The 16807-nt window shown below is 41.5% G+C and overlaps 1 pseudogene; it reads left to right on the top strand.

Moving 5' to 3' along the window:
- The first annotated feature begins 1674 nt into the window (after window positions 1-1674).
- LOC146575489 (uncharacterized) lies at window positions 1675-3692 on the top strand (annotated as a pseudogene).
- Window positions 3693-16807: the final 13115 nt, after the last annotated feature.

Here is a 16807-nt window from a genome sequence, read left to right as displayed (position 1 = left end):
ATCATGGAGGCCAGTGAGTACTGTCTGGAGAAACTGATTTTGGATGAGCTCCGAACTGTACTTTAAACCAGACTTAACTCTCTCTGAAGCAAGAACAAGTTGTTGTCTCAAACCCATTGCTCGCATCAAAAACTGGATTGGAGTTTCTTTTGGCTCCTGTACAGCGCGTGTGAGCGAGTGATACAACTCTGTGGCATCTTTCTCAATGTAATGAGTCCGTAATATTTGCCTGAGAGCTTGCAAAGTCAAATCTACTCTACTCTCAAGGTAGCTTTTCAGTTTTGTTCCTGGGGTTTGTAGAATATTTAGTTGATTTAGAGTTTAGAAATGTGTTAAAATATAATGTAGAACTGTTGTAGAGATACTGCCCTTAATATAATAAAGGCCTCACTGTGTCGTGAACTTAGGAGTAGATTGTAGGAGACCCCTCCCCCACTTGAACTGTGTAAGTAAAACAGAGAGGAGTTAATGCTGAGTGGAATTTCCCCAGAGGATGTTTGGGTGGGGGTCTCAACATTTGTAACTGGATAACTGTGGTCTGGAAGGGAGATGGGTTTTATGACCTCTAGGGAGTCACCTAAACCCACAGTGTTTTAACTGTCACGCACGCACATCCACACGCACATTCACTCATGTGCACACACATACACACAGGTATGCGCACACAGTCACACACGAGCACTCACATAGACACGCGGGAACGCGCACATGTAGGCATTCATGTGCTCGTGCACATAGACACAGACACAGAGTTTGCAGCACACCGTGGGGGGTTTTATGATAGGGTCGCCCCTATAAAACTGTGTTTTAAAACTGTCCTTTAAGATGGCGCCGGTGAGGTCGGCTGCTGTCACGACTGCTCCGACCACTTTTTCTTTGTCTTTGTTTTTTAAGTTAGTTTTCAGCATTTCTAAATCGGCAAAATCATCACCATTGGGTACATTAGGTATGACAGTGACACTCTTGTTTCTATTGGTATACAATGTACTCACAATTCGAAGTTTTTAACTCCGGATCCGAGCTGGCCGAGTGAGATCTTGAGGGAGAACAAAGGGAAGCGGCGGCGGCCTAGAGGGAAGCGAGCCGGCGTCAGAAACAGGCTGAGAGCTTGTGCACACCGCACACCTCTGCCTAGCATCCTGCTCGCCAACGTCCAGTCACTGGAGAACAAGCTTGACGACCTCAGGGCCAGGGTAAAGTTCCAGAGAGACATTCGGGACTGCAATCTCCTCTGTTTCACCGAGACATGGCTGAACCCAGCGGTGCCGGACCACGCCATCCAGCCGGCCGAGTTCTTCTCGGTTCACCGCATGGACAGGACACGGGACTCGGGGAAGTCAAGGGGAGGCGGCGTGTGTTTAATGGTGAACAACAACTGGTGCAACAGTGCGAACGTTGTTCCTCTCACACGCTCCTGCACACCAAATCTGGAACTACTGTCCATCATGTGTCGTCCTTTTTATCTACACAGTAAAAAATGGAGTGTCGATATTTCAGAGTAAACCTATTTTAACCTAGATAGAGTATTTACAACTCTATGAGGAGTAAACCAGCTCTAACATCAGAGTTAAAAGTCAGTGTAAAGTTTGTTAGTCACGCAGTGAAGACTTCACTCCACACAGTGTTGATTATTACCAGTCCGCAGGCGTGTGTGGCCTCAGAGCTCTAATGCGCATGGAATTTTCTCCGAAGAGCTGCCACAGTCAGGTAAGTGAAGTTAACATTCCCATACTGGTAACATTGTTTAAAAGGTATTTTTAAACTAAGTAGCTCTTTATAGTTTCACTGATGTCGAGTGAGGACATGTTAGCAGCATTTACCCATAGGTTTAATGGCATTCCAGTAGCTACATGCTAGCAGTTGCTAAAAGTTAAGATGTTCGTTATCTTCTCACTGCGTTAATATGAACCTAAAACATTTTAAATATGTATTTCTTCTAAATGCTGTCTAAATAATATCATTGTCACATGTCAAATCGCACAGTTTGAACAACTAAATTACCGTTTATCAATAAGCTAATAATCGCTAATTAGCTTACATAAGCGAACATACTTTCAGAAAAAGTGGGTAGCATTACCATAAAGTTAACTTTACTGGTTTATATTATTTTAAGCAAATGCCAAAGGCATACACTACTTTAGAGTTTTGCTCATTATTTAGTAAGAAATATGTATTTTGTGTAAATTAACTGATAGCAATGTTAATGACATGTTAAGTAATATTAAGTAATGTTCCTATCTTATAGAAAGGTTTAAGAGTATGGAAAAACCAAATCTCTGAGAGATGCAACCAGAAGATGGATGAGAAACATACTTGAGGCTGAGATGACAGAATGACATGGGTAAGAATCAAAAATGTAAGATATAAAGAAACATTTTAAACATTGTATTATTTTTAATTGTGATGTTTAATGCCAATTATTGAATTTATACATTAGGACATCTCCCCCTAAAAGCGTAAGAGTGATGTATGCGCAGGGCATTGTTGCTCTGTCTCCATATCTGGAAGACCCATATTCACAACATGGATATGTAAGTAAAGGGAACTTTTCAACATTAAATACATAATTGCCCTCAGAAATGTTGATAACATAGTCCTTCTTCGTTTATTTAATTACATAGAAACATTACTACGATCCAGAGAACAGTTCAGGATACATTGCATGGCGGTTGAAGACCATTCAAAGAAAAGCTGTGGAGGAAAGAAGCGTCTCAGTTTGCAAATCTCCCAAAAGTAAGTTCACTTATCATTTAAATGATACTGATGTAATTTGTAGGCAGGATTCAATCAAACACCTCTCTATGTTCTGTATTTTTGCATTACAGATAGAACAAGATTTCCGACTCCTGTTTTGTGAGGTCACTGGGAGCAAATTCTTGGAGAGGTGGCTCACCAATCTCAAAGCAGAGGTTGTAAAGGAAAGTCATGGACTTGTCCCCACCTCAGAGCTCTTGGAGATGTGCAATGCTGAGTCAGGTACTGAAGTTGAGAATGGTATGATTGTGACTGTTTTTATTTGCCATTGTTGGTTATATAGGTAATTCTGTCAATTCAATGTATTTTTGGAATAATTCTTTGTTTATTCGTCTGTAGGCTGGGACAGTGACTTGTCTACTATCTTGCTGCTGCTACATCTGCTACCACCATCTGCACAAGGGCGAAAGAGACCAGGAAAGATGTCTGCATCTCAAGCTGTCAATAACCTCATCAAATTCCCAAAGGTATGTTGTTTAAAATATACTTTCCATCACCTCTATTTTCATGGACAGTGAGTTGAGCTAATCTACTGTCAGAGGATAGTCACTTAATACTGTTGTTTAATGTGTTGTTGTAGGCTGGAACCAGTGTACAGCAGCATCTAGACAACATCACCCGAAGCAGTCAGCCCTACCATCTTACCCAGGGATCCACATGAAGCAGCATTCACACCTTCATTGTGATTGAGAAGCATGCACTTCCATGTAATGCGACAGGTTCTGTAGGAGCCCTTGATGAACTCTTTAGGGCCCATTATGTCTTTGGTACATCATACAGTTCATCCCTGACCAACTTTGTTACTTTTCTGCAACTACGACATTGGGGAAATGTCATATTGCTTTCTCTAGTGAGCATCATAGAACTGTGAATTGTAAAGGTTTGTTACGTTAATTAAATGACACTGAATTGAGAAACATAATAAATGCTGTTACTTTAACCTGTATATTTGTTGTTATTTCCATAATGTAGGATAGATCACAGTTATTTAGTAATGTAGCATCATAAGATGAATATGAAAAAAATCACACTACAGAGAAATAAAAATGATATATTATTACACATCAGAGGGTTATTATTAAACTAAATTTGGAGTAAAATAGCTCTATAAAGTGTAATCAAATTACTCTGAACAGTGTGAATAACCCTCAGTGTTAAATATTTTTACACATTTTGTTGTTAATTTTGACACTAAATTGAGTACAATTAACACTGAAAAGTTAACACTGGCCATAGAGTAAATTTAACTCTAATTTTGAGTGGGACCAAATGTTATCTGAAGCAGAGTTAAAATCAACTCTGTAAGTGTAAAATTGACACTTGGTTTTTTACTGTGTACCTCGGGAATTTACATCGGTCATTGTAAGTGCCGTTTATATTCCACCACAAGCGGACACGGTCACCGCCTTATGCGAGCTGCATGAGGCACTCACACAGCACCAGACACAACACCGGGACGCTGCGCTTATTGTGACGGGGGACTTTAATAGCGCCAACCTCAAACGCGCAGCGCCGAACTTTTATCAACACATCACCTGCCCCACCAGAGGTAAAAGGACACTGGACCACTGCTACACTACGGTCAAGGACGGCTACAAGGCACAATCCCGCCCTCCTTTTGGCAAATCTGATCACGCCGCCATCTTCCTCATCCCAAAATACAAACAAAGGCTGAAACAGGAAGTTCCGGTTCAGAGGAAGGTCGCGCGCTGGTCGGATCAATCAGTGGCCGCGTTACAGGACGCACTCGATGACGCAGACTGGGGCATGTTCAGAAACAGCTCCGATGATGATGTCAACATGTTTACGGAAGCGGTTGTGGGATTCATCGGGAAACTAGCGGATGATACCGTGGAGACAAAGACTATCACAACGTTTCCCAACAAGAAGCCGTGGGTGGATAAAACCATCCGCGACACTCTGAGATCCCGCACCGCTGCCTACAACACGGGACTCACGACGGGGGACATGGACCCGTACAAAGCCGCATCATATAACGTGCGGAGGGCGGTGAAAGAGGCGAAGCAGCGCTACGGGAGGAAACTAGAGTCACAACTCCAACAGAGTGACTCTAGGAGCCTGTGGCGGGGACTAAGGACAATAACGGACTATAAAGCACCAACAACCGGTATGACAACGTGGCCGTGACTCTGGCAGACGAGCTGAACACTTTCTATGCTCACTTCGAGGCTGCAGCTAAGGACTCCAACAATGCTAGTGCTAGCGGCGCTAACGGCTGCAGACAGGAAGATACTGCCAGCACCGGAAACGTGCTCGTCATCTCCGAGCATGAAGTAAGGAGAGCCTTCAAAAGAGTGAACACCAGGAAAGCAGCAGGACCAGACGGCATCCCAGGTCGTATCCTCAGAGACTGCGCATACCAGCTAGCTCCTGTGTTCACTGAGATATTCAACATCTCTTTATCTCAGTCGGTGATCCCCACATGCTTCAAAGAGTCCATCATTGTTCCTGTCCCGAAGACACCCCCCCTGCTTCTCTCAATGACTATCGCCCTGTAGCCCTCACCTCAGTAGTGATGAAGTGCTTTGAACGCCTGGTCAGAGACTTCATCATTTCTTCACTACCAGACACACTGGACCCACTACAGTTCGCTTACCGTCCAAATCGTTCCACAGACGATGCCATCTCTCATCTCCTCCACACATCACTCACTCACTTGGACACTAGAAGGGGGAATTATGTTAAAATGCTCTTCATAGACTACAGCTCTGCATTTAACACCATAATTCCCTCCACACTCACCACCAAGCTGGAGCATCTGGGACTCAGCTCATCTATGTGTCAGTGGATCTCCAACTTCCTAACTGGCAGACCACAGGCAGTAAGGATGGGCGGACATGTCTCAGCCTCCACCACTCTCAGCACTGGAGCCCCCCAGGGGTGTGTTCTGAGCCCCCTGCTGTACTCTTTGTACACATATGACTGTGTGGCCACTACCAGCTCCACCACCATCATCAAGTTTGCTGACGACACCGTCGTGGTGGGACTGATCTCTGATAACAACGAGACGGCCTACCTAAAGGAGATTAGGAATCTGGAGAACTGGTGCCAGAGGAACAACCTCCTTCTAAACGTCAGTAAGACAAAGGAGCTGATAGTGGACTTCAGCACTAAGCAGGAGAGGAACTACCAGACCCCTGTCATCAACGAGTGCCCAGTGGAGAGAGTGGACAGCTTCAAATACCTCGGAGTTCACATCACGCAGGACCTGTCATGGTCCTGTTACATCAACACCATGGTGAAAAAGGCCCGTCAGCGTCTCTACCACCTCAGACGCTTGAGAGACTTCCAACTGCCCTCCAAGGTGCTCAGGAACTTTTACTCGTGCACCATAGAGAGCATCCTGACGGGAAACATCTTAACCTGGTTCAGCACCATGCAGGACAGACGAGCTCTACAGAGGGTTGTGCGGTCAGCTGAGCACACCATCCGCTCCGAGCTCCCTGACCTGCACTCAATCTACAGCAGGCGGTGCTGGACCAAGGCCAGGAAGATCGTGAAGGACCTCAGCCATCCCAACAACAGACTGTTCTCTCTGCTGAGGTCAGGAAAGCGATTCCGCTCCCTGAAGACCAACACAGAGAGACTGAGGAGGAGCTTCTTCCCGCAGGCGATACGGTCTCTCAATCACACCACCACACAGTACTGACCCACACATATAGTTCTTACACACACACTGGACATTCTGGACATTGTTTTCACTTCATCACTTAAATCACTTTAAGCATATTTGCACTGCACAAGACATAATGTGGATTGCACAACACTGGACATTATATTCTTCATTTCCAGTTAATACTTGTACAGCTGCTGTTATTGTGTGTGTGTATATATATATTTATTTATTTATATTTCTTCATACATTCTTACATAGTTCTATATTGTGTATTTTGTTGTACAGTTATTTTATTTTCCACTTTAATTTATATATTTTATTTTATTCTCCCAGTTAAATTTACCCTTCATTCTAATTTGTGTTGTACAGTTATTTCATTTTTAACCTTAATTTATATTTTATTCCTTCCTAGTTAAATTTACCCTTTTTAATTTTTCATATTTATTTCCTATCTTATTCATAGCCTTTTCCTTTTTTGTTTTCTTTAGGTCACGAGCAGTTGTCCAAGCATTTCACTACATATCGTACTGTGTATGACTGTGTACGTGACAAATAAAATTTGAATTTGAATTTGAATTTTGTTTCACAGACAAAGGAGCGAAGATTTGGAGAGGGACACCGGCCTCGTCTTCCCTTCTAGAAGTGCATGCTTAAATGAAGATGAATAAAGATGAATAAAGGTTTTGTGAAAATAACTACTGAGCGCCGTCTCTGGATGCCTCGACGAATAAAAGAACCGGGGTAAAACTGATTTCTTAACAGTAAGTAAAGACATTAAGTAATCTAAGTTAATTTGTTTAGTAAAACAAGTTCTTCTGTTGTTTGTGTGCTTTGTGTGAGTGTCATAATTTTTCCAAGAATGCAAGGAAGTTAGGTCATCCAGTTTATTTGTTTAGTAAAACAAGTCATTCTCTTGTTGCTAGGAGAATATTGAAATAAACAGGACACATTTAAAATCCCTGCTTGTAAGCACAGTTTTGAAAAATTGTTCACACAACCAAAATATTTAATTCTGCTCAGAGAATTCTGCTTTTAAACTTATACCATCAGAGATTACATGTGTGTTTTCAAAAAAGCTCAGTTAATAATTTTTTTTAAATTCTGCAACTCTTCCAGAAGCACCTAGATTAATGCAGTTGAGATTAATTTAGATTCATTTAACATGTTGTTGCTTTTCATGTTTTTGGAGTCTTGCTCCATTTTCAGTTATTCAAAGTAAACTGAAAGTAAACGTAAAATAAATAATATAGCTTGAGGTGTCACGGTACTGGGTCTGTGACCCAGTTTTTTGTGTTTTGTTAATTTATATTCCTTGATTATTTGTTATTCATGGTTTTGGTTCTTGTTTTCTGCTTATGTTATATTCTTAGTTTCTAGTCTCTAGGTTTCTGTTACTTGGCCTTCCCCGTGTTCCACGTGTCATGTCTAGTCACACTCAGTTTTGCTTCCTCCACATCTTGTTATGTTTCATTATTCCCTGCTGTGTCTCATTCCCTCATTACTACCTTGTGTATTTAAGCTCTGTGTTTTCCTCTCCCTGTTGTTGTGCTGTACCCTCTCTGTACTGGGTATTTTCCTCCGTGCTTTTTGTAGCTGTGTTTCCTCAGTGTAACCTTGAAATTCTTAGTTCTAGTTTCCCAGTTCCTACTTTAGTTCATTGTTTCTTCTTTCTGGTTTAATGTTCGTGTTTTTGTACAGCCTAAATAAAGCTGCCTCTCTCAGTCAACCCTCTTCATTCAAGTGCTGCACTTGGGTCTAACATCCTGCCTGCCACACAGCATAACAAGACGTTTGGGTCCCAGGCTGATCCTAGGACTGTGCTCTTCTGGGCAGAGACCTTGGATGTTGCTCCTGAGATCTGCTGGAGCCACACGCCTAGCTTGGGGGTCACTGCACCGAGCGCTCCTTTTACCACGGGGACCACTGTTACCTTCACCCTCCACATCTTCTCGAGCTTCTCGTGTTCCTTTTTCTGATGTCCCTGTCATTCCATATCGCTACCTCTGCTTGTCCACCACCAGTGTTGGTCAAGTTATCAGTAGGACATGTCCTTAATAATCAGTAACTAATTACTGATTACTTCCCCAAAAAAGTAATCCTGTTACTTTACTGATTACTTATTTTCAAAAGTAATTACTTAGTTACTTAGTTACTTTTTAAAAACACGATTTACAAGCTGAATAGGTAATAAAGCGATATCTTTAAGCCCAATTCTACTTTTTCTGCATAATCCATCATACAAAATGTAATCAAATGGAAAAGTCACTTTTTTTTAACTTGTTTTATCAGTTTTAATCTTTTAACTTTATGCATCTAGTAAAAATTTAATTATATGCACCATTCTTTGACTGGAAGAAATTAGTTTAACATTTAAACCTATTTTCTGCACATTCCAGCACATAAAATAAAATATTTTTTGTGTTTACACTCAGTCTTTCAAATAGATGCAAGTAAAACACAACAGAAAATAAATAAAGTCAAAGACTAACGATCCTGTTGCTCTATTTTCACCTGTAAAGCAGGAGTGGGGTAGGCGGAGGTTTGCCCTGGTGCAGGAGTGCCGCAGCGGTCAGTGGAAGAATCCGCGAGTTTCTCTGTGAGTTTCCCATTACGTCGTTGTGCACTAGGTGCTTGTTTAGGGGGTTTTTTCACCGTGAAAAGAAGTTTTCTTCCCACGCACAACGGACACTAATGTTTTTGTCACTTTTTATGGAATCAAACGCTGCACGCTCATACTCTCTCCCGTACTCGATATATTATCCATTGTTGATCTGCACACAGCTGTTGTCACGAACGTCGCACTCGCTTACGTCATTGTCATGAGACATTCTCGCAAAAAAATCACGGTTATAGTAACGCAGTAACGCAGTGTTCCTACAGTAAAGTAACAGTAATGTAATTACCGGTTTTGCGATAGTAATCCCTTTACTCGTTATTTTTAAAAAGTAATCAGATTACAGTAATGTAAGTTACTGCCCATCTCTGTCCACCACTGCTATGTCTGGTTGGTTGGCCACCACCACCACCACCACCTGAGGTCTGTATCTGGAAGTCTGCACAGCAAATTCAAAAGTGTTAAATGTTTTGGTGTTAATAGTCTTCTTGCAAAAGTAGAGTTAATTTTACTCTAAGCAGAGTCACATTCTTTTAATGTAACTCTGAGGTGTAAAATGATAGTAGTTAAAATCGAGTGTTAAAAATGAGTGTTTCTATGTCAAATCTGGAGGTGTTACAATGGAAACATTAACTCTTGACCTCTTAACTCTGAACTCCTAGAGGGGCTATGACACCAACAGAGTAAATTCACAGACTCCGCCCCCAGCACGGCTCCAATCGAAGCTGAAGTGAAGCCGTTTCAGAACATTTTGCTCTACATATTTGAGTTGTTTGCCATGCTTGGTAAGTCATTTTTTCAAAGATTGTTTCAATTATTATTATGAGCTTTTACTTCTGTGGCTCTTTGGAGTTGAGACAAAGCTGTGTGAAAGGCATTAGCCATGTTGCTCGGTGAAAGCATAATATTCTTGTCACGGTCTGGCTGGCAGACCGTGGGGATGTGGGGAAAGGAGGACCCAAAACGCAGACTCTGCGATGCAAACAGTGCTCTTTATTTACAGTGAAAAGGCTGTAAATACAATAACTCCCCGTTGCTCCCTCGAACCCCGTGTGTGTGCTTCCCTCCGATATCTGTGCTCGTGCTCCCCGCTGTTGAGTTTCCGCACCCCCGTGCGTGCTGCCTCTCCGGACCACTCCTCCTCTTGGTAAGATAACTCAATGATCCCGCGCCGGTGGGAGCTCAAACTCTCTCCTAAGTAGCTCCCCCGACGAGCCCTGATCACCAACAGGTGTGGCATGAACTTCAGGTGTGGCCAGTCCTTCCGCAGGGCCACACCCCTCAGGCCTGCAGGTGGCTGAGCTCCATCCTCCAGCCACACCCGCAGACATACACACCCATACCCTGCCTATACATGTGAGTGGGACACAGACTAACACAGCATAGTGCAGAAAACACACACATCACCAAAATAAAAATAATAACAACAATAACATCAACAGTCAAAACTGCTCACGGACCCCGAGTCCTCCAGAGCTGGGTCCATGACAATTCTGTTTTAGCTAGCTGAAAGGTATTGTTTGCGGGCAAATACCACAGCCTTGAAAAAAGCTTGCATGTGAATTTTCAGTCAAACTTTTGGTCAAATACGCCTAAAACAATGTGTAGAATGTGAAATGTTGGTATAATGGTGCTACTTGAAGCCTGAAAATGATCGCCCATTAAAAAAAAAAACGAGCAAACAGCAGTAGCTGACGTCCTGACTGGATTCTACGGTAGCATAGATCCCTCCAGAGTTTTGTGCACACGGTTTAGGTAAAAATGAAAAAGGTTGAGGTTTTACATTTAGTTCAGTATTACCTGTTGCCTGTGTCTTTGTCTTTTGGGAAAATACTTTACACAAGTAATGGCTCAAAGAGGATTCCTTTTTTTTTTTTTACTGTGCTGCAATTGTTTACTGGATTATTTGTGCCATTAATTAATGTCAACTAATTTTTATTCAATCTCCGCACAGGATATGCTTGTGAAGATGGAATATGGGGGAGAGCAGAAGTGCGTTGAAGTTCCACAAAGGGATGAATGAAGGACATGCATATTGTATTGAAGAAATAAGTGATGAGAATGCTGTTATTTGCATTTACCATGTCAGACCTTTTGATAAACAAAATTCTAATGAAAGTGAGAACATGTACACTGTACATCTTTCAGAAAATGTTTTGAAATTGTGGTGCACAGTTCAGAATCTTTTTAGTAAATGTTTATTTCCAAAAGAAATTTCTAGAAGTTCAGAACAGTAAAATTCCCGCTTTTTAGAATTAATTAGAAGATAACTCTTACGTAGTTAAACTAAAATACTCTTTGAGAGTTAATATATAAACTCTTAACACCAAGTGTTAAATTATCAACTCCAGACAGATTTGGTGTTTAACACTAAATCAGAGTTAACGTACCAACTCTCCAAAAAAAGTTAAATTAACACTCTCTGGTGTGGACCCATATAGACACTTTAATAGTGTTGAAATCAAATCCGACAGTGTTAATTTGGACATGCTGGATCTGCATTTCACTTCCTAGACATTGTTTTAGGTGTATTTGACCAAAGGTTTGACTGAAAATTCACATGCAAGCTTTTTTTCAAGGCTGTGGTATTTGCCCGCAAACAATACCTTTCAGCTAGCTAAAACAGAATATTATGCTATCGCCGAGCAACATGGCTAATGCCTTTCACACAGCTTTGTCTCAACTCCAGAGCCACAGAAGTAAAAGCTAATAATAATAATTGAAACAATCTTTGAAAAAATGTTCTGAAACGGCTTCACTTCAGCTTCGATGGGAGCCTATGGTGCTGGGGGTGGAGTCTGTGAATTGACTCTATTGGTGTCATAGCCCCTGTAGGAGTTCAGCGTTAAGAGGTCAAGAGTTAATGTTTCCATTGTAACACCTCCAGATTTGACATGGAAACACTCATTTTTAACACTCGATTTTAACTACTATCATTTTACACCTCAGAGTTACATTAAAAGAATGTAAAATTAACTCTACTTTTGCAAGAAGACTATTAACACCAAAACATTTAACACTTTTGAATTTGCTGTGTAGGGGCGTCTCCCATTTTGACCTCGGGACAGGCCGTACTAGGCACAGATGTTCCTGTATACTGTGCCAGCCACTTGGTTATGGTGTTCCATGAATGCCCTGCCTGCTAGCATCTTGCAACCTGCTGTTATGTGCTGGATTGTCTCAGGGGCAGGTTTACACAGCCTGCACTTGGGGTCTTGCCTGGTGGTGGTAGCCTCTAGGATTTTGTACTTAGAGCTTGTTTCTGTGCTGCCATGATTAGTGCCTCTGTGCTGTCTTTCAGTCCAGCTTTCTCTATCCATTGGTAGGATTTCTTGATATCAGCCACGTCTTCTACATGTATCTGCTGGGTGTACATGTCGTTCAGGAGCCTTTCCATCCATGATATTTCCTGTTCTTAGCTATCTTAGCTATTCGCTAAACACATGATTAGCTGTAGATCAAGAGTAGTCTTTAGTGCCCTTCTTTCTGTTTAGCATACAGGGTGCTGGATTTGGTGGACAGTGGTTCTGATACTCACTAGCCACTGGCCAGCTTATTATCCCAGCAGGTTAACTGATCACCAGAAGGGCGTAGATGTTGATAGCTTGGATCTAACTCCTCATGACTTGTCTGACCCTCTGTAGGTATTTGGTGGTTGCAGCTTTCTAAGCGGCCTCTTCATGGTTCCCATTTGCCTGTGGGTTTCCCAGGTACCTGTAGCTGTCCTTATTGTCCACAATGTTGCCTTCTGGTAGTTCGATCCTCTCAGTTCTGACTACCTTAACTCTCTTTGTTACCATCCAACTATACTTCTCCAGTGCGAATGACATTCTGATGTCATTCGCATTTATATATCCTGGTGGTGTGAATCAATGAATCGATGTCTCATTTACTCTTAGCTTGATGTCATTCATGTAGAGGAGGTGGCTGATGATTGCTTCCTTGATCTTTTACAGTTCTAAGCATTCCAGGATCCAGGTGTGAGGTTTTTTTTGTAATGAATCTAGGCAGTGGACAGGTTGGTCAGTTTGGTCTTGCAGTTTAGAGTGACTTATCTGTCTGCTAGTAGCTGGTGTTTTGCTCCTCTGGCATATATATCTATGCATCTATATCTATAAACTCATCTTATGTTGACCCAAGGCTGTTATGTCTAACAAATTTTGCTTTAGTTCTTGCAAATATACAAGCATTTGCTAACTGTAAGTAGAGTTCCCCCCCCAATCAACCTAAAAAATAATATTGAGCCATTCAACTGACATAATGGGCAGTAGTTGAATGTGTTCACTATGGTTTCACTGCTTTGTCTGATCCAGCTGCAAGATATAAAAAAAGTGTAACATTTTGAATTTTTCAGTATACGTTTATAGATTGGCAATATAATGTTTTAAACTTTTTCTATGTAAGTAAGCTCTTGAGGCTATCACATTTAGCTTACCAAGGTCCTGGACTTTAGACCTTGTGAGAGGAGAATCCAACAATGCTACTGATGAGGTTTCAGAGTAAGCGCGCATGTGCGCATGTGTCGACCAGCATGCACCCTGTTTCAGTTGCTCCTGCTTTTTCTCTTTACTTTAACTTTTTTTTACTTATTCCTTTGGCCTTTACTAAGTACTTTAAACATGTGGATCGATTAAGTTTTTTTTTTCTCCTTGTTGCCACCGCGGAATGGGACCGAGGTGCACACAGCAGCGTTGTTTACTCCAGAGATCAGCTGATCACCCTGATGCCAGCTGGCTTATCTGTCACAGAAGTACCAGCTGAAATCTGGAGGAAAACACACCATGGATGCAAAGGTGGAGGACAGACGGGGAGAAGGAAGGCAAAGGTGAGACAGCGAAGGCTGAAAGAGAGAAGGAGGTACAAGCTGCCATCTATTATAATTGGGGGATTTTTGGGTGCTAGCAAACAAGATGGACAAGCTAACAGTGCTAGCACAGAGTCAGAAGGAATATCTGGCATGTGGATTGATGTGCTTTACCGAATCATGGACGCACCACTATATTCCTGATGACAATACAACTGTGGAAGGCTTCCACTGTTTTGGGTCAGTGTGGGGGCTTACCATTCTTGTTAACAACCGGTGGTGTAACCCTGCTCGCATAACAATCAAAGACCCGACACTGAACTTGCACTGTTGGCCATATTATTTGCCCAAGGAATTTACCCTTGTGATGGTCCTCCCTCTGCTAAGGCCACAGCTGTATGTAACATTATTCACTCTGCTATAGCCCGGTTACAGACTCAGCACCCAAGTACCTTCGTGGCTAACTTGGGTGACTTCAGTCATGTCACCCTCACTCCACTGCCAACGTTCACACAGTATACGGTCTGTCCCACCAGGGAGCAGAGAATTTTAGACCTACCGATAAATCAGAAGACTCTACTCAGGAAAGTCTGCTGGACTAGAAGGGGTCAGTCCCCATGTCCTCAAGGACTGTATTCCCCAGCTTTGTGGAGTCTCTCATAAACTGTTCATATTGAGATTGAGTCTACACAGGGTCCCAATGATGTCCTGTACCAAAGATGCCACGTCCCAGTGTTCCCCAGAATTACAGGCCTGTGGCACTGACTTCCCACCTCGTGAAGACCCTGGAAAGACTCATCCTTGACCAGCTCTGACCTATATTAAGACCACATCTCCTGATGAGGCCTGACTATACTTTTTGGACTTTTCCAGTGCATTCAATACCATCAGGCCGGACCTCCAGGGTGAAATAGCTGACAGCGATGCAGGTGGAGGCATTTCTTGTGTCCTGGATTGGATTGGATCTGACTGCATTATGCAGAGCACGGGGGGGGGGGGGGGGGGGATTATGGCGTGGCGTTAATGTTCAGGAATGGATCTTGGCCCCTAAGTTTCTGTGAAAGGAATGGTTAATGCTTCAGTATACCATATTTTGGACAATTTCATGGAGGACAGTTTGGCCCCTTACTGTTCCAACAGGTTTGGTGTGGAAGACCATGACTGGACTGCACAGAAGCCTGATCTCAACCTGATAGAACCCCTTTGGGATGCTTGTAGAAAGCATTCCTATAAGAGTTGAAGCTTCTATAGCTGCAGAGGGTGCAGCTAATAGAATTAAACCTAATAGAATAATTCATGGGATGTCACTCAAGTTTGTATGTATGTGAAGGCGAATACATTTTGCAGTATAGTGTACTTCAATCAAACTAACATCAACTGCATTTGAATAGGGCATTAAAAGTGACTTTCAACCAAACAAAAACCAGGATATATTACTAGTTTCAATTACCCATAAAATACTCATAGATGATTGTCTGATTATGTTTTTTGTATTATTTTAGTGTCTTATAATTTAAAGCACCTTGAGGCAACTGTTGTTGTGATTTGGCCAGACCGTTCCCATTCCAATGCGTAACATACGGACAATTTGTCATTTCTTGAGGCGTCACAGAAGAACGTGAAAGGTAACCTTTCGCGTTCCTAAGATACGCGCCAGATTGTGGATGGAATCCAATAGAACGACGCTCCCGGCGGTAACACACGTTCCAGCCTTAAATTCCAGCCCTAACCTCACCTTAATTGTATTATATAGTGTTTTCCAAAGCGATTGATGATGAGAAAGTAAAATAAATGTACATGTGTAGAGTCATTCCAAACAGTTCTCATGTTTCCAAACGTGGGGCATGTGGGTGGGTTGGGTGGCCGAAAACGTAACATACGATGATTTGTCACATAGCATTGGCATGTTAAGTTTTGGGATGAGAATATGTTGGATTTGGCCCAATATAAAGAGATGGACAGTTTGTGGTTTATTCAGTGGTTTAACAAACTACACTTATAAAACATAATCCCTAAGGAAAGAACCAATATTGTTCTTAAAACATGCAATTTTAAACTGAAACTTAGGTCAGTTGGGGACATTATCTGCTCTCAGTAGTGTCTATTCTCTCAGGTATTGTTTTGGTAGCGTTTAAGAGTTTGAGAATAAAGATTAAATATAAAAAACATAGGCTTAGTGTAAGTACAAAATTATTATTATTATTATTATTATTATTATTATTATTATTATGACGTCTGGAAGTACAGACTTCTTATAACAGGTCCTCGCCAAACTCCAGGACACTTTATTCTGATTAATAATTAAACTAAATCCTGTGTAATAGTCACAAAATTTTCCTTCAGTTTAGCCAAATTCAGTTCAATTTATATAGCACCAAATCACAAAAACATGTGCCTTAAAAGTTTACAGGTGTGACCAACTGAGCCCAACAGGCCTAGTCACTCTCATTTCTACAAAGCTTGTTGGAAGAGAGATTGAGTTATGCAAATATTTTGCTGGAGTGATGAACAAAATTTGGTTGACTGATCCCATGTCCCTCATTTAAGAATACAGACATGAAGCACATAAAGAGCATTTCTTTATAGTCAGAGGACTGCACTAATCAAACAACTGACTGCACTGAGATTACTTTTACGCAGCCGTTTGTTAGATTATAGCAACTGGATTTATTTCGGGTAAGCACAAACACAACAGGACATTTGCTTTAAAAAACACACACGTGGTATAGCTACAGATTTTTTTTGTATTTAATGTATTGTATTTATTTATTCAAAATATTAAATCTCTTGTTGGTAAAGTCATTTTAATACCGAGTAAAAAGTGTTCATATATTGATGTAATGTTGTGTCATTACCTTAGTGGGGTATGTTTCTATGGGATTTCATATGGTTTCTTAAGACACAGCTGTCAAGCTATATATATATATTTATATTACATATCTTGCACACTTAGGCAGTATTATATATAGTATTTAATTTTAAATGAATAACCGTTGGG

The sequence above is a fragment of the Mchenga conophoros genome, linkage group LG4 (assembly GCF_057382185.1).
Source record: "Mchenga conophoros isolate Kocher_MC1m ecotype Shallow Benthic linkage group LG4, M_conophoros_male_GT1.1, whole genome shotgun sequence".
Classification (NCBI taxonomy): Eukaryota; Metazoa; Chordata; class Actinopteri; order Cichliformes; family Cichlidae; genus Mchenga; species Mchenga conophoros.
The sequence above is the reverse complement of the archived record's forward strand: the minus strand, read 5'-3'. Positions and strand labels throughout refer to the sequence as shown.